Genomic DNA, 23374 nt, shown 5'->3' with positions numbered 1-23374 from the left:
GATCCAAGTGCAACTGACTGTCACTAGTCATAATCAGATATATAGAGATTAGAAACACATGTGTGGTCATCCTAGTGTCAATTGTATTGAAAATGAATTTTTCTGTATGAAAAATTTAGAAATGGAGATCTTTTTTTTAAAGTTTAAAACCTCATTTAATTTTATGTCTTATAGGGTTCAGACAGAGTACAATATTGTATAACTGTATTAATTCAACTATATGCCTAGAAATTTACAGCCAATTTTGAAAAAGACACATCTTAGCTCTGGAAATTGTTATTGAGTATGTCAATGCTGTTGTAATGAAATGCTTCTTCTAATTATATGCTTATTAAATAAATAATTAAAAATAAATAAATTTAAAAAAATAACCAAATTCATGTGATGGCCCACACCTTTAGTCCCCACACTAGGGAGGCAGAGGCAGGAGGATCTCAGTGAGAACAAGGCTAGCTTGGTCTACATAGTGAGTCCCAGACCAGCTGGGTCTACAGAGAGACTCTTGTCTCAAAAATCCCAAAAACAAAACAAAACAAAACAAAACAAACCTAATTCAGAATATCTACAGGTGGGATCTAGGACTATGCATAGTTTCATCATCCGTTGGAAATGCGAATGTTTAATCATTCTTGAGAACCACTGCCTTGTGGGGTGGAGTCCTTGCACTTCAAAATACACGTATATGTGAGTATCAGAAAAATTCTCCCAGGGGGTTCCACACTAGAGTATCGGGAAGTCTGGGTTATGTAGGGAGAGAGCATCTATGTGAAGCTAATTTGTCCCGTGAAGGTGTGGAGAGACAGCATGAGGGAAGTTTGAAGCACTGTCCCCTCTTATGGTTATATACCTTCTTTCATTCTAAACGTAGCAGAGGTTGGACTGAGGTAGAATGTAAGATACCCTCATTGTTCCCAAGGAAGGTAAATGTGAGCTACTTGGAACCAACAACTATCCTTACTTGTCCCTGAGGTTCCTGAGACTTCTATTATATAGTTGTTGCATAGACATTGGTTTAGGTGAGCTAAAGCATCCTCACAGGATACCCACGATGAGGACTAAGGACAGGAAAGAGCATAGCACTAGAAAGGTCTCTACATTCTTTCCCCCTTCCCAACATCAACACAGCAGTGTCATTTTTACTATATGCAGCTTCCCAAGTATGACATGTGTCATAATACGAAACAAATCTCAGTATTTTAAATGACCTGAATTAAAATAAACTGTATATTGTGATGGCATTTGAGGGGGAAAGATTTTACTCTGCAGAGCTGGACCCTGCAAAAGGTGACGGTCTCCTGTTGCCTTGGGGAACAGGAAGACAAAGAATCTTTCATCTCCATTACCACTCCTGTTTATTCTAGAAATATCATTAACATCTTCTGGCCAAAACAGGAAGTCTAAATAACTTTGCTTCACTATCTTTGATGTGCTGGCTGTGTTCTTTGAAGAAGGAGGATCACAAGTTTAAGGCCTGCCTTGGTTAGAGAGTAAGCTCAAGACCAACCTGGAGATAACAGCTTAGTGGTAGAGTGCTTTCTGACATGTGCAAGGTCCTCGGCTCAAATCCTAGAACCACAAAGTAAAATAAAATAAGAATAAAATAAGCTTAATCAGTTCTCTTCTTTATCATTTATTCAATACCCCTATTATGTAATATTATAAATTAGGCACCAAAAGGAGATTTATTTGTATAAGCAGATTTTTCACTGAAAAAGGTATGAAGGAAATATAACCAATGTGCCAATGTGTCATTAAAATTATAAGCTCAATATTTTGAATAAATAAAATAAATAAATAAAAACGATATTGCCATCATGTATGACAAAAAGACTTAAAACACAATAATTTCATTGACCATAATTACTTTGAGCTTTCAAGGACTCTGAGGATCATAGTTTTCAGCAGGATAAAAAAAGGGAAGGTTGAGTCTATTTATATTCTGGTGATCTGAGGCAATCAGCTATTGAAGATTCACCAAGGGAAAGACCCATTTAAGCTGAAAACTGTACATGTTCTACTTTTTAACATAATTACAGTGTTCTTTCATGTTTACTCTCATCATAGAGAAGCAAATGCTGCTTGTTTCATTGTTATTATTGCTGCTTTATTTTTCTGTCTTCATCATTGTTTTTGGTTTTGTTTTACTCACCCAGGCAAGCAAGCAAGTAATGTATAACCCTGAGGATCAGGCCCCTGTGATATAGTTCCGCCATAACCATAAAGTTTGGAACCGATGCCTGTCAAAGGAAATAGTTGTTCATTGTGCCATAGAATATGTGTTTAATAAGTAATTGAATTTTCTCACTTAAGCTGTAAATCAATTTGTCAGCTTTCCTTGTGACTCTCACTGTGTAAACAAACTCACCAACTTTGTGCTAATTAATAAACCCAGTCTTTTCACTCAAGGAATTTTCTGTCAAACTTCATTTCAACAGAGCTACTTGAAATAAAGGTTGTCTTTAGCAGATTATGATTCAAGCAAAATATCCAGCTTTCTTTTACAAAAAAAGAGACCCTAAGTTTTATAATAGGTCTCATCTGAAATCACAGTATTCTTACAAAGCAAATTAAAGTATCAAAAGCTACCAACTTGGGGTTATTATTAAATAATATTTTATCTTGAAATCTTAAAGTGTTACCAAATTCTCCATCTCATTTGACTTTCATAATCATGTTGTGAGCTAGGAATTAATATTCTAAGTTTATTAGTCTGGAAACTTGGACAAAGAGGTCAATGACCTACTGAATTTTGCTCAACTTGCAAGTTAAGGATTACCAAGCAAATTTTCCTTGTTCAGAACCCCAGTCTGAAACTCTGAATCCAAAGAGACTTGGTGCCATCAATATTGTCTGACCCTCTATCCTCCATGTCCATCTCTAATGATGGATCCTTTTTAGCCCTTGTTCCTGATTCCCACCTCAGACCACCAAACAAAATAGAAGTTAATCACATAAACAGACCTAACATCCCCCATTTTCTGCTCCTATCACTCAGCAAATACTTGTTGATATCTATGTCAGGCTGTTTCCAGGTGCTACTGATAGAGGTGCTTTAAAAAAAAAAAAAAGACAACATCCTTTAACCCAGCCAGAGTAATATTTGATCCTTAGTTCTTTACCATTTATAATTTTATTTTATTTCTGTCTTTTATAGTAAACCCCTCAAATCCTTTCTGAATTATATACAGTTGAAATAAAGTCATAAATTGAAATCATGATCATATGTTGACTTATTTGTCTTGCAAGTTCATTCTAATTACAGTGAATATTTGTCTCATATTTGGTTTGCGTTATGGTTGGGGCAGGAGAACTTTTTGGTTTTGCTACTTTTCTCTCCTTAACACTGCCCTGATTTAAGTTCCCTCATTCATGATGTTAGCTCCTTTAAAGGTCACCCCAGAAACCTGCTTCGCACTAAAATTAAAAATGATTCCCCAAGATTGGACTTATGTAGGCCAATCTTATAATTCTAACAATGGGAGGCCAAGGTAGGAGGATCATGTGTGAGGCTAACCTGTGAGACCATGTCTCAAAAAACAAAACAAAACAAAATACCAGTGTTCTTTTTTGTCAATGTATATTTTTATCAAATATTTGTGCAATATATATAAAATATCCTTATCATCTTTATACCTCCCTTCCCCATCTGCAACCTGCCATAGCTCCCCTCACCAGATTTCATATATTGTCATATATGTTAAGGCCTATTGAAGTCAAGTTTGTATACCCAGATGTCCCTCAGTGCAAGTTCATCCACTAAAGTCCAGTCAACCTATCTAGAGTCTCTCCCTTAAAGAATACCAACTCTCCCTCACCAGGAGGAATCAGCTGCCAAAACCAGTTTTCTTTTCCCAGGCTCAGTTATTACTCAAGTGACCAGGCTGTGGCAGTCAGCTGCTCTTTCTCAGTCTTGGAAACTTGATCCAGTGGTAAGAGTCCTGCTCACTACAGGACTAAGCTGACTTCTCTTCAGAATGACTGTGAGAGTCCCTACCCCTGAGAGCACTTCATCTCTTTTGTAAGATCATTTTTCCTGTTTCAAGTTGATACTTTCAGCCTTATTGTCATCACTACCACTAATCTTTCTTTTTTATGATCTTGCACTGAATTTTATTTTATTTTTATTTGTTTTTATTGAATTGAATTTTTGCGCATTTTATACAGACTATCTCAAACAATCTTAATCGTCTTTATATCCCCATCCCCATCAGCACCCTCCCGTAGTCCTCCCCCCCAGCCTCCTGGAACCCATATACTCTGTCATCCATGTTAAGTCCCAATGTGTCAAGTCAGACTTTCCCCAGTGCAAGTCCATCCACTGAGGTCTAGTCAGCCTATCTAAAATCCCTTGTTTTAGGAAGATCAGCTCTTCCTTACCAAGCAGTAATCAGTTGACAATGTTTCTTCAACTAAGATTGGCAAGTAAGATCATTTCCCCAGTTCTCTTCTTCAAGTGCATGTATATACCTGAAGGCAACATAGCAAGAAACACAGTGCCAAAAAGGAGAAACCTCCCTTCAAGTTGCTGGTCATGGTAGCTCAAGAGACTGCAATCCAGTCTATTGCTATAGCCCTTTATTAACTCCCAGAATTTGAAGGTAAGGCCCTATTGCTGAATACAGGACATACTTCAGACACAAGACTTGGATCTAGAATTGACCTGGAAGTCTCCTCCCTGAAGAATAGCTCCCATAGCTCTAGAGGATGCTATGCAAGCATTTAAGAAAAAAAAAATCAATGGTCTAACCCTAACTTTAAAGCCTAATAACTACAACGGTGCCTGGCAAAACAAACTACATGGGTGCAGTAGTAACACTTTCATCTTGTGGGTACTCAGAAGCTGTCTAATTGAACCAAGAAGCCTCTCAATGGGAAGGAACTCAAGGGTAACACTGTAAACATAGCTGTACCTGCATGGCTGGAGAGCTCATAGATCCTAGAGAAAACTGCTTCTCTGTCATATCCCTAAACAAATATAATTTCTTGCTGTATGCTAAATATGGATCCTTACATTTACAAACAAGTATACCATTCACCACTCATCAAAGAAGCTTCTTTTTGCAACAAATGGAGACTATTACAGAGTTCCACAGCCGGTCACACACAGAGGGTATGTGTGTGACCCGACCCTAAGTGATACATCTATAATGAAACCTCTACACCTAAGTCTTGTAGAACATAGTGGAACAGCGAGGGGACAGAGAGAAAGTTAATGCATCCCTCAACTCTCACCAGCAAAGCATCCTCATGCAACAAAGGGCAATGCACACAGAAGGCCACAATGGCCAAGGTGTAAAGAATAAAGGACTGCAGAGTATATGTCCCTGGATAGGACTCCTATATGAAACCTCACCCTCTAGGGCTTAGGAACCATTGTGGAAGAGGGGGTGGTAAGGTTGTAAGAGCCAGAGTTGACGCATGAACATAAGGAAACAGAGTGTTCCAGGCTTCTGGGAACATGCTCATATGAACTTACAGCAATGTCGACAGCATGCACAAGACCCATGCAAACTCAATCAAGCAAAAACCCAGCATAGAACTGGGAAAATTGGCAACAGGCCCCAACCCTAGCTGAGGAACTACTGGCAACTTATTAGTGCTGGTTGAGGAAGGAGTGACTCTAGATGGGCTGACTTGACTCCAGTTGATGAACTTCTACAGAGGGATATCAGGGTACAAAAGCTTAACTAGATAGGCCTTAACATATATGACAGAATGCATGAAATCTGGTGGGCAGGGGGCAAATGTGTGAGGGGGGCCTAAATATGATTAATATGCATTGTATGAAATGTGCAAAAGTTCAATAAAAAATACACATTTTAAAAAGTTATCTTGAAATGTTCCCAACTGAAGAACACTAAGGGATTCACTAGCCAAACTTGACTGGGCCCTGCTCTAACCTATGTTCCTCACTAGAAGGAAAGTTTCAAGCTCTACAAAACATGGCGCCAGGTCTCCTAATGTCTAGTAAACATTAGACACTCAAATTCTCATTTTTAATGATAACACAATAAATATTTTTGAAAGGAAAGGAGGTAAGAATGAAGATGGAATTAAAGAAGGGTAGACTGACGGAGGGAAGAAGGAGCAAGTGAGGATATAAGATGGATGGATGAATTAAAAGAAAGTAGGAAAAGGAGAAAACATAAACACAAGGCTTGGAAAACAACCCCATGCAACCATCGCCAGTGCAAATTGAGATTTTAAAACATGATCAACCAGAGAAGCACCATGCTCCTTCTAGGTACATGTTATTTCTAAAATTAAAAATTATAGTTTTATAAAATTTATGTGAGAATTGATAAAACTGGTATCTGAAGGAAACTGAGAGAAGCATACAGAAGTACAAAACTAGACACAAATGTTCAGAAAAGCTGGTATTAAGAAAGTGAGAAATTAGCCAAAGAAGTCAGGGAGGAGAATGTGACTTACAAAGCAGACATGAATATAACATTCAAAGTTATTTTATAGTCATCCACCCCCTCTGGCTCTTACAGTCTTTCATTCTCCTCTTCTGCAATGATCCCTGAGCCTTGGGAGGCAGAGGTTTGACCAACCTAAGGAACTTTTGGCAAGTGATGACTGCTGGGAGGGAGAAACACAGTATCTTTCAGGGATGAGACTCCTGGTGGGCCCAGTGGATGGACCGCAGTGAAGAACATTTAGGGAATCTCTCATTTGGGTGATAGAGTACATCAAATCGGGCAGGGCTGTGGGAGAAGGTGCAAAGAGGGAAGGCGATCTAAGTACCATCAAACTACATTGTATGAAATTGACAAAAACTCAATTAAAAATTCAATTTGAAAAATAAAAGGTTATTTTTAATTGAATTGAATACTATTGGTGGGGTGGAATCTATGGAATTCTTGCTTTTCTATTTACCCAACATTCCTAGTAAGTACATAAAAGAGATAAAAATTGTTGAGAAAATCATGGATAACCTTCTGGCTTAATGGAAATTTCATCCAAAATGAAACAAAAGACAAATTTTTGTATGACTCTCTTACTACGGAAATCTTTTTCTATAACTATTTTATGTGTTCTTTTACTATTTGACTAGATCTCCATTACTTAAAATGAGTTTTCCCTCTTCCCTCTTTTCACAATAGCTAAGAGATAGAAGCAACCTAAGTGCCCTTCAACTGATGAATGGTTAACAAAAATGTGGTATATTTACACAATGGCGTTCTATTCAGCAGTAAAGAAAAATGAAATAATGAAATTTGCAGGTAAATGGATGGACCTAGATACTGTTAATCTAAGTGAAGTACCACAGGCTTAGAAAAACAAGCCACAAATGTTCTCCCTCATATGTGGATCCTAGCACCAATTTTTTTTTAAATTCCAGGTCCTTTGAATAAGATGATGCTATACAGCAGTCCCTTCTGCATGAAATAACTACCATCATCACAACTTCGGCTGAGCCTGATTGCTAAACATCGTCACAATTGGGCTTGTTAACGGTTGTACTCATTCATTAAAGGAGGGCCAAGCAGGGTCATTGGTCCCTCAGCACATTATCCAGCCACTCTTCCCAGCCAACTGTATGTAATTTGACCCTAATCACACATGGAGATGTCTAAAGTATATAATCTGGGGAAGGCTAGGAAAAGAAGCCATGACCCATGCTGGGTAAAGGCTTTCCAGTGTGAATACACTCAAGTCATACATACACCTCACCAACCCCTCAGTTATCTCAGTAGGTAAGCTCAATAAATTCATTGGTTCCCCAGTAAAACTTTAATCAAACATTGGCTTGACACTAGAACCTTTAACGGGAATAAGCATTGCTTAGCATTCCCCAAGAAAAGAAGTCTCACAACAAATGGAAAATTTATTCGTTAATGCTATTATATCTTATAATTATTTTTAGAAAATGAAAATGTAAATGATGTTAAAAGGATATGGAAATGGAAATATTTTCCAAAATAGAAAAAATGAGAAAGCCTAAGCAAGTGATGAAGGTCTGTTTAATGTTATGATATACAAAGGATGAGACAAAAATAATATATACATAATCTTAAAATGTCTATGGTCATAGTTTAGTCAACTAGTTTAAGGAACAAAATATGTATCTAGTCAAAGTTTATCTGAGAATATTTGGCTTTTTACAAAAGCCTTATATACATAGCACATGATAATTAGAAGTACCAGACTGGTGGAACTAACCTTACTGGATGTTTAACAGTCATAGTTTGAGGCCTATACTAACGTGGTCAGAGGGACTTAAAGAACAGTTTTTGCTCCTTGTCCTCCAAGGTCGACTAAGTTCCAGGGGACTATGGGACATCTCTCAAAATGTCCTGTAACTGTGGTGAGTCCTCTTGTTCAGGAAGGACATGGAGAACCCATAAGATGTACTTGAACCAGTGTCCAGTCTACAAAGAGGAGGTTTAACTCAGAGGAAACATCTCATTCGTCTTCCAAGTGAAGTCAGACATGGTCGAACAGGACCTTTGACTTATCTTCACATAGATGGAACTGGTAAAAGAAAGGAGCCAGGGGCTCCTCCCAAGCCCATGTGATCCTTGAACAGATCCTCAAATGACCTTAAGTGTAAAAATAAATTGATTTGGGAAAACTCTAGAGTCTTAAACACCCAAAAGGAAAGCATAACCAAAGAGTAAAATCATCAGTATATTTCTTTAAGAGTTCAAGGGATAGGACTGGAGAGATGGCTCAGCAGTTAAGAACACTGGTTGTTCTTGCAGAAGACCTAGGTTCGAATCCCAGCACTCACATGGCAGCTAACAACTGTCCATAACTCCAGTTCCAGGGAATCCAACAGCCTCTTCTGTCCTCCTTGGGCATTGCATAGGATACGGGTGCACTTACCTACATGCAGGCATAACACTCATACACATAAAATAAAAGTAACTAGAATTTTTTTAAAAAAGAGTTCAGGAGATTACACTTCCCAGACATTATGCCTAAGTCTATATAAAAAGCTATTTAGACAGTTATTTCTCATTGATGATTTTGTTCCTAACCAGAAAGTGCTGCTCAGATGTAAGACTTCAAATCTTGGTCTCCAATACTGTAGTGCCCACCTGTAGCTAAGGGAGACAACCAGCTAGTGTTCTAAAACGATGGATAAATTTGTTTTCTCCCCCTATCTAGAACCCTTTGAGAGGGAGCTGATACTGATTCTAACCACTCCAATAGCTATCAAAATGCCTGAAAGCAAATCCTGAATCCATCACTCTCAAGTCCAACCTTGGCAGACAAAAAAACAAAAAATGAGGAGGAACCCAATAGGGGGGCTTTTTGAAGATCTTGTCAAGACATTCCAAAGGAGTCTCGTATGAACATTAGAAAATTGCCCTGTTCTGACTTTTTTCTAGTTCCCTGTCTAGAACTTGTAATGCTAATTACTTTTGCCTTTACTTCTCCTTCATATCTCTTATTCATGATTCAAAGACTTTCTTTTCCTCCTCAAAATAAGAGTTATGCAATTTGGGAGTCCTTTAAATAGATCCACCAAAGGGATACTCTAATTGCTTCACCCTGCATCCCTGTTCATCATGGAAGAAGCCAGAGCGGTCTTCGTCCCATTTCCCTATTAGCAATTTGGGTAACCTCTTCAAAGGATGGTGTGATAAGAATAGGAGGTAGGAATTGGCTAGGCAGTTAGAGTGAAAAACCCCGAAGTAGCCAGTTTCTTGGCTAAAACTCACAATGTTCTCGGGCCTCTTAGCAACCTACTCCATTCCAAAGGTCAATAACGTCAAAAATATTTGAGAGCTTTTATCTAATCTTTAAAAGATTTTAGGGTTACCTCTTCAGAGGGTGGAAGTGTTAGAGTAGTCAAAAGCCCCATAAAAATATAAAAAATTAAATAAATCAAAGAGGAAGAAAGAGCACACGAAGTTATCAGAAGAATGTGATAAATAAAAATAAGTAAATCAAAGAAGCATAAAGAGTGCATGAAGTTATCAAAAAAAAGTGATGGGGAGATATGGGAGAAGTTGGAGGGGAGAGAATGGGCATGGATTTTTATCAAAACACCTTATATGTATGTATGAAATTCTCAATAAATCATTTTTTATAAAAAAAAAAAAGACATAAAGTTCTCCCTCATTTTGGAATGGTTGTTGCTCCCAGGCCCAAGTATCCCATTCTCAAAGGTGGGAGAGGGCTTGAGAGGGAGGGACGGACAGAGAATTTTCCAAGAAGCCATCAGTAGATACCCTCTTCCCATTAGTTATAATCGAGTCACATGTTCATATCTAAACTAACTGCTGACAAGGAAAGAGGAAGGAAGGAAAGAAGGAAGGGGCAGAGGGAGGGAGGGAGGGAAGGAGGGAAGGAGGGAGAAGGAAGGAAGGAAGGAAGGAAGGAAGGAAGGAAGGAAGGAAGGAAGGAAGGAAGGAAGGAAGGAAGGAAGGAAGGAAGGAAGGAAGGAAGGAAGGAAGGAAGGAAGGAAGGAAGGAAGGAAGGAAGGAAGGAAGGAAGGAAGGAAGGAAGGAAGGAAGGAAGGAAGGAAGGAAGGAAGGAAGGAAGGAAGGAAGGAAGGAAGGAAGGAAGGGAGGGAGGGAGGGAGGAAGGAAGGAAGGAAGGAAGGAAGGAAGGAAGGAAGGAAGGAAGGAAGGAAGGCCCATTATCATTATACAGTTAAATGGTGCACACTTATTGACCTGGACCACCTTCCCTAAGCATGTTGCCAACCCATGTCTAAATAAAACCAGAGTTTTTATTACTAAGGAAAAAGTAAGTAGTTGTCATTGAGTAGGCAGCGAAAAAAGTCTGAATCCTTTTAAAAAGGGTACCAGTGGGGAAAAGAATATAAAGGCGATTAAGATTGATTGGGATGTTCTGTATGAAATACACAAAAGTTCAATAAAAAATAAATTTGAAGCCGGGCATGGTGACGCATGCCTTTAATTCCAGCACTAGGGAGACAAAGGCAGGAGGATCTCTGTGAGTTCAAGGCCAGCCTGGTCTCAATAGCGAAAAAAAGTAAATTTGAAAAAAATGAGTTTTCCTCTCTTTCACTGTTTGCTGAGAGCTCCATTATGGGCACAATGCGTGCTCTCATTAGCTGTTCCCTGTAAATAGAAAAACTCCATCTCTTGATACCGTGACCTCTGGGTTTTACTGATGCTGCTTTTAGCACACATCAGCTATATAACCCAGACTTCTGCTTTGCTCATCTGTTTTCATTTTGTGGCATAGCAACTTAACATGTCCAGCCACAGCCAAGAAGAAACATGGATAAGCAATTATGTTAAATCGATATTTCCCAGACACAAGTTAGTTAATGTTTATTAACCCTTAGAAAGGCACCATTCCTCAGTTCCCGTGCTGAGCATTTCAGTAGGAAATGCAGCTCTGATGTGCACCCAACCATCATTTGAAACCAAAGGAATTGTTTAAAAAGCTCTCCTGCCAAAAGTCTTCTAACATTTCTACATATTATAAAATATAAATATTTTAAAAATTGAGTCATTTATAGAGACAAATGTGGTTCTAAAATCTCGTACTTAGCAGGAATTGATAAATGTAAATAGAGTTTAAATGAAATGCTATGAGAATTATATGTGATTAGTCTCCAAATACAATTCTTGCCTGACTCTCCATACAAAGAAAATATAAATATTGAATGGGAAAAAAACCTATCTTTCTCAAGAACACACTCAAACCCTTCTTTTTTCTCATCCTTACATGCACAAATCAAAATACATGCAAAAATTTTGCTAATCATAAAGATAAGAGCAAACTTTACATCTTGATCATCTTGATTCTAGAAGCCATCCACCTATTCTAAATGAGGAAAAGAATCATTTCCTGTCTTTTGCCAGTGCAGTTCACACTTACCAAGGTGCTATACTAGCTTCTAGCACAGTCCAAGGTTCTAGAAGGAAACAGATAAATAAGTAAGAAAGCTTGTTCCAGGCCAAACTTGTGCAAAACAAAGTGCTACCAGAGGCAAGTCCCCTTCTTCCTTGCTTTGTACAATCTTGTTCTTTATTTTAGTTCCCCTCCCTCTTCCCTGATTTAGTCTTCAAGTAGCCCCCTAATCACAAGAGCCTTTCCTCGCCAGTAACCATGACTCTCAATCTGGTATGAGCTTTACCCTGCCAGAAGTCAAGGCAGGGGTAGTCTGAAGCAGGAGGCAGCATAAAGAGGTACAGGTCCCAGGTCACAGCAGTAACCAACGGTAACATAGCAAGAGCTACAGCTTAAAGACTGAAAATGAGATGTCTGACCACATAGAAAACTGAGCACCTACTTCCACCCTAAATACAGAGGGTTAAGTCAAGCTACCCAATTACAGCAACAATCTGCTGCTGGGCTGGCTATTGTCAGCCACCCACACATCATGGCATCTCAGGTCTTTTGTTCATCATTTTCTACCTCTTCATTTTCTCCTTACCTATCCTTCCATTTATTTTTCTTGGTTTTCAATTATTATTATGCCTGTCCAAACTACAAAGCAAAAAGGGGGAGAAAAATCTTGCCTCTGCCTTACAGCCCCTCTTTATCATTGGCTTGCTTCTTATCCCCTAAATAGTACATTCATCAATGTCTGGAGACATTGATGTTTGACACAATTAGATGAGGAATTAAGAGACAAAAGGTCTTCGAAACAATTTTTAAAATAAAACAGTATATAACAGTGGCAAATCCTTACCTAGCTGTAATTATCATGAATATCAATGGACCAAATTCTCTAACAAAGGGCACAAAATGAATGAACTTTAAAAACCCCAATCCTATACTCCCCACAAGAAACTCACTTTGCAAGTAAGGACATACACAGACTGAAAATGAAGGCATGGAAGATTATATAACACTCAAATGGAAAATTAAGGAAAACAGAGGTAGCTATGTTTATATCAGACAAAACAGACTTTAAGTGAAAAGCTATAAAAAGTGGCAAAGAAGGACATAATGATAAACAAATTCCTCAAGAAGGTTTAACAATTATGAACAAATATGCACCCAACATTGGAGCATCTAAAATATATAGCGCAATTATTAAATGATTTGAGGAGAGAATTCCAATACTATAATAACAGTAGGGAACCTTAAAACCGTACTTTCAACAATAGAAAATTGTTTCAACAACAGAAAATCTAGAAGGAAAAATTGGCTTTGAATTATACCTTGAATGAGCAAATGCACCTAACAGACACATACAGCACACTCTGTTCAACAGTAGCAGTACACACATTCCTCAAGACCACAGTGACATGAAACTAGGAATCAATAATAGGAGAAATCTTGGGAAAACACACATATGTGAAAATTAACCATATACTCTTTTTAAAAATGAGTCACCAAATAAATCAAAATGGAAATTTAAAACTATCTAGATACAAATAAAATGGAAGCATCATGCCCTGAAAGTTATGTGCTGTGGCAGAAACAGTCCTAAGAGAGAAATTTATTGTGATATATGCTTATGTCAAATAGGTTTTTTTTTAAGTAGGAAAAAAAATCAATGACACTAAGACCTTTTATTTTGGAAAAAAATAATGGTAATAAATCCTTAGCTAGGAAAAAAGAAGAGAAAAATCAAAATTAGAAATGAAAAATAAGACATCATAACTGAAGCCATAAAATATAGAGGATCACAGGAATGTAAACAATGTACCAAAAATCAGATAATCTGAAAGAAAATAATAAATTCTAGCTGTAAAGAACCAGTCAAGAATGACTTTAAAAGAAATGGAAAATTTGAACAGACCAGTAAAGAGATGCGGCCAATAAAATTCTACTATCAAAGACAAGGCCAGGGCTTGGCTCAAGGGTTAAGAGCACTTGCTCTTCCAGAGCACTCAGGTTTGATTTCTAGCACCCATATGGCATCTCCATCATCCTCTCCTGGCCTTCACCTTCATGGGCACTACACACACACCAGCATGCATACCAGCCATCAAAACACTTGTACAAATAAAAATAAGTATTTTTTTTTTAAAGGCAAGCCTAGAAGGACATGATTTCACTGCTGATTTCCATGAAACATTTAAAGAACTACGGTTGGTGAGATGACTCAGCAGTTACAAGAGCTTGCTCCAAGCCTGACAATCTGAGTTCCATCCCCCAAACACATGTGGTATAAGGACAGAACCAACTTTAGAAAGTCCCACTACTATGGCACAGAGAGAGAGAGAGAGAGAGAGAGAGAGAGAGAGAGAGAGAGAGAGAAATGGGGAGAGAAAGTGTGATAGATATACACAGTAAGAGATCCAGCTATAAAAATGGGGGAATTTTGTGATTTGTGACAATATGAATAAATTGGGGTGGGGGAACATTATGATAAATGTAATCCAGAAACCGAGAGTGAAATTACCATATAATCTCATTTACATGTGAAATCTAATAAAGTTGAGTTCATAGAAATGGAAAATAAAATGATGGTTGTCATAGTCTTGGAGGGTGAAAAGGCAATAATGAAAGAGCACAAAATTTCAGATATGAGAAACAAGCTTTGAGATCTATAACACAGCAGTATACTATGATTACAATACATTGAAGATTTCAAAATAGATGGCAAATTTCAAATGTCTTGCTATAAAAAATGATAGGTAACCAACATGATATATAGATCATCTTGTTCAATTTAGTTCTTCTGTGTTGCACACATAAGTTCGAGCAACACATTTTATCCTAAAAATGTAAATAATTACAAACTTTCAAACCAAAGCAATGCTGATAATTTTTAAAAGTCTGTGTTCTCTGCTGGTTTCTGTGACCTCATCACATCCTTGTCCTGATGGCTGATACTTACATCATAAAATCTGAATGCCTCTATCTGGCTCTTAAGGTCCTTATCTACATGCCCAACATGGAGTCTCTAAGGTCCTCTCATCACATGCTGTTTTCCAACTCCACAAACCACCTTCTGTCTAGCTAAAAGGTAGAACTCACTCCAGCCTCTTCACACACTGTTTATTCTGCTCAGAAGTGCTACCCAGAGCCTACCAATGAGCCTTTTCACAATACTGAAAAGTCAAAGCAATAGTCTCCTGTCTTACAACTAAGACAGAAGTGTGTGCCAAACTCATGCTTCCTTCTTGCCTCTGACATTTTAGCTTACAACTCTGCTCTTCCTATTGGTTCATGTATTTGTTGTAACTTCCTTCTCATTTCCATAGAAACCTTTGAAGCTAGATTCTCTATTTTTGCATGCCCAGAGCCAGGCACAGTACCTGGCAAACAGCTGGCATTAAATAATGAAAGTTTTTAAAGTGACTGAGTGAATAAACAAGCTATTTCTAAAAAAACAACATAATTACCATTTAAACAAATCCTCTCAGTTTATTGAATCACCTTTAAATTTTCTTTGTTTTATCCTTTTCTCCTCCTCCATTGCAAAATAGAAAACTATATTCTATAAACTTTCCTTCAAGGAGTGTAGTTTCAATGAAACTATAACAAATTAATCCATTTCAGAAATGAAAGAGAGAAGATACAGAGAAGTCAAGTAACTTGCTCAAATACACTCTGTAGCCTAATATCTGCATTTTGACACGCTCTAGTCCTAATCCAGGCACTGGAAGGCACAAGGAAGTAGAACAGGAAATACTGGACCATGGAGGCAAGTAATGTCTTGAAGTGACACCAGAGACAGCCTGGTGCCCACAGCAGGCTCTTAGACATTCCCTACCTGATCAGAAGCACACAGAGCAGTACCAGGGAAGCCAGAGTGGAAGAGACATCCTGATATTACCTGCACAGACCTGAGTGACCTGTCGGTATGTTCCAGGCAGCCATCTGTCAGGTGGGTGCAGCAGATGTTTTGCATAACTCTGGTATGCTTCTTCTCGCTGATGTTCAGATGCACAGTGAAGTATTACTCAGTGTGACCCTGGCTCTGGTCTACTGCAGTTGCACCCGTCAAATGTTCCCTGGAGAGCAATATTAGTTACTGAACATCCTCCCAAGTACAAGCCCTGTTTCTCTTCCTGCAGACACATTTGCTTCGACAATTAGACCAGGTCATTCCCGCAAAGAAAATGGGACTTTGTGTCCCTCCCACAAAGTGAAAAACAAGCTCCTACCAAAAGAATCATTAAATTTCATTTTATTGAAATAAAAAATCATTCTAAAATATCTGTTAGCTTAAGAAAAACAGATGCTTTTAAGTCACCCCAATGGAAAATATACAAAAAAAGGGAAAATTCTGTTTGTTCAGATTTGTTTTTCCAAAGGAGTATATCATTTCTTCAAAGTCAAAAAGAAGCTTTTATACAAAATTTCAATTAAGAGGTAAAATTCTACCAGGATATGAAGTCCTGTAAAATAGTTTATGTAGTTCCATAAAAAATACTGTGGAATATATGCCATAACATAGGTATCCGAATTTATATACTTTGGTGGTTTGAATGAAAAATGTTCCCATAGGCTTGGGTATTTAAACATTTGGTCCCCAGTTGGTGGTGCTATTTGGGGGAGGTCATGGAGCCTGTAGGAGGTGCAGCCCTACTGGAGGAAGCATATTGCTTGGTATGGGCTTTGAGCATAGCCTCTCCCCACTTCCAGATTTGCTCTCTGCTTGGTGTTTGTGATTGACGATATGAGTTCTCAGCTCCTGTTCCTGATGCCATGCCTCCCAGCCATAATGGAACAGAAGCCAAATAAACCCTTATCTTCCTTAATTTGCCTTTGGTAATTAATGATGCTTTATCACTGCAACAGCAAAGTAACTAATACGTATACTAGTCATACACAGACATTTATAAAGAAAGTTTGTTTTGAAATCACAAGTAATATATTAAAAGTGTTGAACTGAAGAGTAACTGGTACACTAAAGCCATTTTTATCTTTCCAAACCAAACACTCAAAACATTCAATACTTGTGTATATCCTCAAATAATGTGTAGAATTTTCACATTTTGCAGCAATATTTGCTGGAAAAATAAACCTAGAAGAACTAATTTACATTTAAAGATGTTTCATGAACCCCAGAAAACATCTAATACACAAAATGTCCAGTGATTTATCAAAAAATTGTAAATTTATATTGGAAGCTAATTTATTTTAAGTTAATTACTACTAAAATTGAAAATTTTTAAGCATATTTTTCATATGTGTGTGCATGTGTATGTATGCAGGCATGTGCATGTAGAGGCCAAGGAGCAACCTTAGGTATTGTCTCCTGATTGGCTGATTCCTCCAATGGGTGGGGCCTGACACAAGCAGGAAGTAGGAAGGGAAGCTGGGAGCCATCTTGGGATGGAAGCCAGGAGCCACTGGTAGAACCATCACGGTGTAGGAAACTCGCAGCCAGCACAGCAGCTCAAAGACAGAATGGACTGACTCCCTGTGGACTAGGGCAAGATCGCTGGCCCCAGAGGCATGAGCGAACGGGGGCTATGGGCATGGCACAGTCTGGCACAAGGCAGGCTCTGAGTGGCGGTGGCACGGGGCTAGGCACTGGGTACTCAATTCCTTCATAAGTTAATAAACTCACATAAAATATATTATATGATTTGTCTGATCGTAAACAGGAGACCCAGAGAGAATTTGGGCCACAGAATTGGCATAGTTGGCAGGATATGACGAAACTGAGAATGAGTTTTAGAAGAGCACTAATGGCAGTGCTGATGTGGTTTTTGCAATGGGTTACTAAAAAGAGGCCAGCCACACAGAAGCGGGGGCCACAGCTATGATGTAAATGTGGGGACATGTTATGGGAATGTGAAGATTTGTTAAAAGTTACCCAAAAGTTAGAAAATCTTTTATCTGCTCTGGACCCAAAGAGAGCCCCCAGAAAAATAGAGCAGCCACTTTGCATGATAAAAGATGTGCCCCAAGGGGAAAAGCTGAAAAGGCTGACCCAGGAACAGAGCTGATGACAGAGGAAAGGCGGGACATTTTGACCTGTGTAAAGTTCAAGGACTCAGAGAAAAAGATAGATAATAGTAAAAAGGAAGAAAAAGCTAACTGTACTATAGCTAGGAAATATTCCATGCTGGAAGTGTTAAAGCTAGGAGAAACAAGCAAGCAAGCAGAGAACCCCTGGCCACGTGGCTTGTGAGAGTATGGGACATGGGAGCAAATTATGTCAGTCTAAGTCCTTCAGAAGCTTCACAGCTGAGTTATATAACCACCCCCCATCCATCCGTACAATATAGGCTATTCAACCTAGGCCAATGCAAAGGGGAGCAGTCCTTAATGGGATGGCTGGTTGAAGGCATTAAAGATACATGGTTGTCACCAAGGGAGGCTAACATGATTAGCAGGGGCTGGAGGACTATAAAGAAAGGGCAGGCATTACTGAGAGAAATAGGTATGAGAAAAGCAATATATGATGTCCAGTTCACTGGGGGCCAGATGAGACTGTGCTCACCAAAGAAATGAAAGAAAGCTTAATTCAACTGGGACCTTGAGAATGGTATGGGGCTTTAATGGCTTTACTAAGCCCTTTGATGGGACAGGATCTTTGTAAAGTGAGAGAGGCTTTGGCAAATCTTAATGATTCTGACCAGCATGTAATGTAGAATAACAGAACACTGTATAAGAGATATAAAAAAAGTCCAGAGAGAAAACATGGTCCACTTCGGTAACTCAAAGACAAATGTGGCAAGACTGAGCCAAAATTCCCAGAGAAAAAATTGATAGAAAAACAAATTCAGTACTAAGGCATTTCTGGATGGCTTTAAAACCAGGAGAAGAACAGTCTACAAAGGACATTCAAAGGATAGCAACTGTACAAGGGGTGGTTAAGAATCCCCAATGATTAAATAAGATGCATTTCTCTTCTGATAAAGGCTATACTAGGGGTGGAAGCAGGTTTTCCCACCAAGTTCTCAGATATGGCTTCAGTCAGGCGGCAGACCCAGGGCCTGCCAGACTCAGGGAACCAACAGGTGCAGTAGGAACGGGGCAATCCCCCTGCCTCCTTAGCCCAGTGCAGGGTCAGGCAACTGGAGCCAGCACCTGTAAGTGTATCAAGAATAAAAGAATCCAAAGGAATAACTAAAAATGGTAATGAGCTAACCAAATTAATGTCTCATACCCATGCTATGGTACCTAACAAGGATCTATGGAGAAAACAGTTAATATGGACAAAACCTTTCCATGCTTTACAAGACCTTGTCTATGAGTGTTTTAATATTTAATGTTAACATTCCTTTGACTGTTTTACAGATGTGAAACCCATTTGAAAGATACTTGAAGAAGCAAAGGTCAGCTATAGACAATTGGTTAAGAAAATCTACAGTACCAGTGGTGGTTTGCCCCCCTATGAGCTGTTGGTCAGAGAGAGCTCCTAGAGGTCCTCAAATTCACCAAGGCTATTGCCATTAATGTCAGTTGTACACTAGAAAGGTCGGTAAGGCCATGTTGCTGAGGACAATTGCCAGAAGTCTCTATATAGATGATTGCGGAAGAACCCTATAAGTCTGCTCAATGATGGACCCCATGTGCTGCACACTACAGACATGCCAAGCAATACCTGCAAGTGCAATAATGGCTCGACCACATATGTACAACTGACAAATTTCTAATTGGATAAGGCCCACTCCTAGGGATGAAACACACATCTGGTGCTGTAGACCAGGCCAACGCCTTTTGTCGAGAAAGGCTACAGGCCCTAGTGGAGAAGCCATCATAAGTATATTTTTTAATGAGTATAGTACACCTACTGGGATATTGTCTAAGCATTTGTATTTAAATTCATGTTTGTTTAAATGTGTCTACTTCCCTCCATTTGTCTTTATAGTAGGAAAATAATACCACTGAGATAGATCATTGGACATGGCCTAAAGACGACTAATGGGGAAACCCAAGAAGCCACTATCTCGCCATGATACAAGAGAGATCACCCTACATCTATCACCCCCTCCAAGGCTCAGGAACTTTAGCGGAAGATTGGCAGAAAGACTGTAAGAGCAGAGGAAAGGGGTGGAGTGTCTCCTGATTGGCTGGTTCCTCCAATGGGTGGAGCCTGACACGAGCAGGAAGTAGGAAGGGAAGTGGGAGCCATCTTGGGATAGAAGCCAGGACACGCAAGTAGAGCGTGGTGGTGCAGGAAACTCACAGCCAGCGCAGCAACTCAAAGACAGAATGGACTGACTCCCTATGGACCTGGGGCGAGATCACTGGCCCCAGAAGCATGAGCGAATGCGGGGGCTATGGGTGTGGCACAGTCTGGCACAGGGCGGGCTCTGAGTGGCGGGCATGAGGGGATAGGCACTGGGTACTCAATTCCTTCCTAAGTTAATAAACTCACATAAAATATATTATATGGTTTGTCTGATTGTAAACAGGAGACCCAGAGAGAATTTGAGCCACAGGTGTCATTCTCAGAAATTCTATGCACTTCCTTTGAGACAAAGTCTCATGCTGACCTGGAGTTCACCAATCAGGCTGGCCTGGCTAGCTAACGAGCTACAGGGATCCCCCTGTGTCCACCTCCCAAGCATGGATACAAGTGTGCCCTATCATGCCTGGCATTTTTACATGGGTTCTAGGGATGGAACTCCTCAGGTTCTTGTACTTAGGAGGCAAACACTTTACTGAGTGAGCTATCTCTCCAGCCCACCACAATCTTGTACTGAAATAGAGTCTTAACTCCTTAGCACAGGCAGGCCTAAAATTCACTATATAGCCCAGGCTGGTCTCAAACTCACAGAAATCCTCCTGCCTCGGTGTACTGAATGTATTAGGAATTTATTAGGAATTTAGAAATCAGAAATTAAAGATGAATATTAACTCTGTAAACTCTGAAACCAAACTGAACATTGCTGTGACACTGTGTGAAGTAGATAAGTAGATAAGAAGCTAAGTTGTAACCCAGCAACCAAACAGAACCTATGTGAGTTGAGTTTCTGTGTGTTGGTGATAAGTGACCACAGGGTGTGAGCCATATCTCAAGAAAACACTGAAGTTACTGACGAAGTCAGAAGGACTTCAGCCAGAAAAGAAATATATAAAATCTGGTAGCTGAAAAGATTCTTTTGATGCTTGGCTACACGAGACTCTGAATCCGTGGGCCTCATCCCGGCACATCGCCCAAAACCTGAGACCTCTACCTGAAGCTCTGCCCGAGACCAGACCGGAGCCTCGCCTGAGACCTAATAGAGGACCTCAGCCTGAGAGCCAGAGACTGACGGGAGTCTGCCACGACCAGACGTGATCAGAACCTGCGAGAGACAGCTCCACAGCTGGGAGAGTATCACGGCGGACCAGAGAACCTCTCCACACGGAGTGCCTGAAGGCTTAACCTCTGGAAGGTACTCCAAGAGACTTTGGGACTCTTAACTGCTAGAGGACCGGGTTTCCCTTTGATTGTTTGTATTGATGTGTGTTTGTTATGCTTTGACCTAGTAAACGCATATTGCAATCAAACAGTCGTGTGTGAGAATCTCTTCTGTCCGTTGCGCCTGTCCTAATCTCTCCCGAGAAGCAGTGACACATTTTGGATGTCACACTCAAGCCAGTGGCTTGAGACACATTCAGGACAGTTACTGCCTAGTAACTATCCCCCTTTCAGGACACTCAGCCTCTCACATTCTGGGATTACAGGTAAATTCTATACCTTCAGCTCTTAACTGTATTTCTTGACCTAAAGGTCAATTAATATGCAATGGTTATATATTAACTTCATCTTCAGTGTACCAGGAAACTAAATTCTCTTTGAGTTGAAAGAGTAAATTAAAAAGTTGCTCTTTGAAATAATTAGGATTTCAAAACTGAGATGATTAGTATACTAGGTCAGAGTTCCACAGCTAAAATTTATCATTTTTACGTGTCTCTTTTCTTAGGCCAAATATAATGACCTTGTCATTTGCCCTTTTTTAACCATAAAGTTTAATACACAAATAAAAATCCAATGAAACTCAACATATAAAAGCTGTTTTTACAGAGCACAAAATCAAAGGCATCTTGTCCTATCCTGCTCTCATTTAGAATGGTTTTAGCTGGAGCAGAAAAGTTATAATGGGTAATAAGCAGCTATAATGAAATACACACAAAGCTGTGCTAGTAATCACCAGTGTTCAAAGACCTGATTACTTGGATGTCAAAAGTATATGATTACATGCTTTTATAGTGTAAAAATAATTAAGATAGCTCACAAAATTTTGCCCTGTGGGTTTTAAATCTGGTTGATCACAATGGTGTGTAAAAAAGTAAAAAGTAGAAGCGCTCATTAGCCTGCCTTTATCTATGTAGCTTTGCTCTCTAATGATCCACCCTGGGACTTTGTGTCAGTTTCATTTCCTGTTGCAATCATACTATACCCTGACAGAAGCACCTTAAGGGAGAAAGGGTTTATATGAGCTCACTGTTCCAGGAAATAGTCCATTGGAGCAGAGAAGTCACAGTGTCAGCTTTAGGAAGATGGTTCTATCACATCCATAGCCAAGAACAGAGAGTAATGGATGCACACATGCTTCCAGTGCTCAGAACACTCCCTCCTTTACAGTCAGTCCAAGACCCAGCCCATGAACTGATGCTGCCCACATGCAGGGTGGGTCTTCCTGCCTCAATTAATCCAATTATGAAAATTTCTCATAGTCATGCCCTCAGGCTCACCTAATCTAAACAATCTCTCATTGAGACTCCCTTCCCAGGTGATTCTAGACTACCACAGTCTCCAGGTCCCCACCTACAGAGAGACAGACAAGGCTGCAGACTAGCACATGGACTTGAGAAAGAAAATCATAAGGACCCGTTCTGTCCATCATTATGTGGGATGCTCCTTAACCATCAAACCTCACCAGCCCATTTTGTTGCAGATGAGAATATGGAGACTCTCTGGGGTGAAGAAAATGTTCCCAATTCAATAGCCTGGCAAAGATCTGTACCATCATCCATTACTCTAGGAAACTGTGTCCAAAGACTTCACTAGTACGAGCAAGATCTAGAAGTATGGACAAATAGGCATCAGTGAGAGGATCACCTCGACTGGGTGCTCAGATAAATCATCCAAACAAGAAGGGCTATCACATTGTACCAGTTGTCTTAGAAGAAGCTTTTTCTTTCTCCTTACATATTCCTGATGCCATGTGGTTTCAGGCATTTATTTCAAGTGCACAACATGGCACTGTGAAAAGCATGTCCTGAAATCACAATGAACCCTCTCACATCAGCCCCACCTGGACAGGTTGGCTCAGCCTACAAAGGGTACTTTCACCAACTAGAAATAAAAAGAGTCTTTGGAGCTGACAAGAAGTTGTAACAGTAAACTGTTAATCATTCTCTATCACGATTTGAAGCTTAATTTTTCAAGAAACTGAAGGTAAAAGGTACTTTATTTGGGTCCTTTTTTTTTTCTTTCAGAGTCAAAAAAATCCAGGTTGAACTTAGCTTCTCCCACTGAGCAAGGTCACAGAGTCTTTCTCACTTATCAAATCGGATGGGTCTGGCAGTGAGGTTGGGGGCTCTGCCAAGACCTTTGTGTAAAAGTGTCTCTCAA

This window comes from Nannospalax galili, unplaced genomic scaffold (assembly GCF_000622305.1).
Source record: "Nannospalax galili isolate Female #2095 unplaced genomic scaffold, S.galili_v1.0 scaffold1025, whole genome shotgun sequence".
Taxonomy (NCBI): Eukaryota; Metazoa; Chordata; class Mammalia; order Rodentia; family Spalacidae; genus Nannospalax; species Nannospalax galili.
This window is presented reverse-complemented; position numbering follows the sequence as displayed.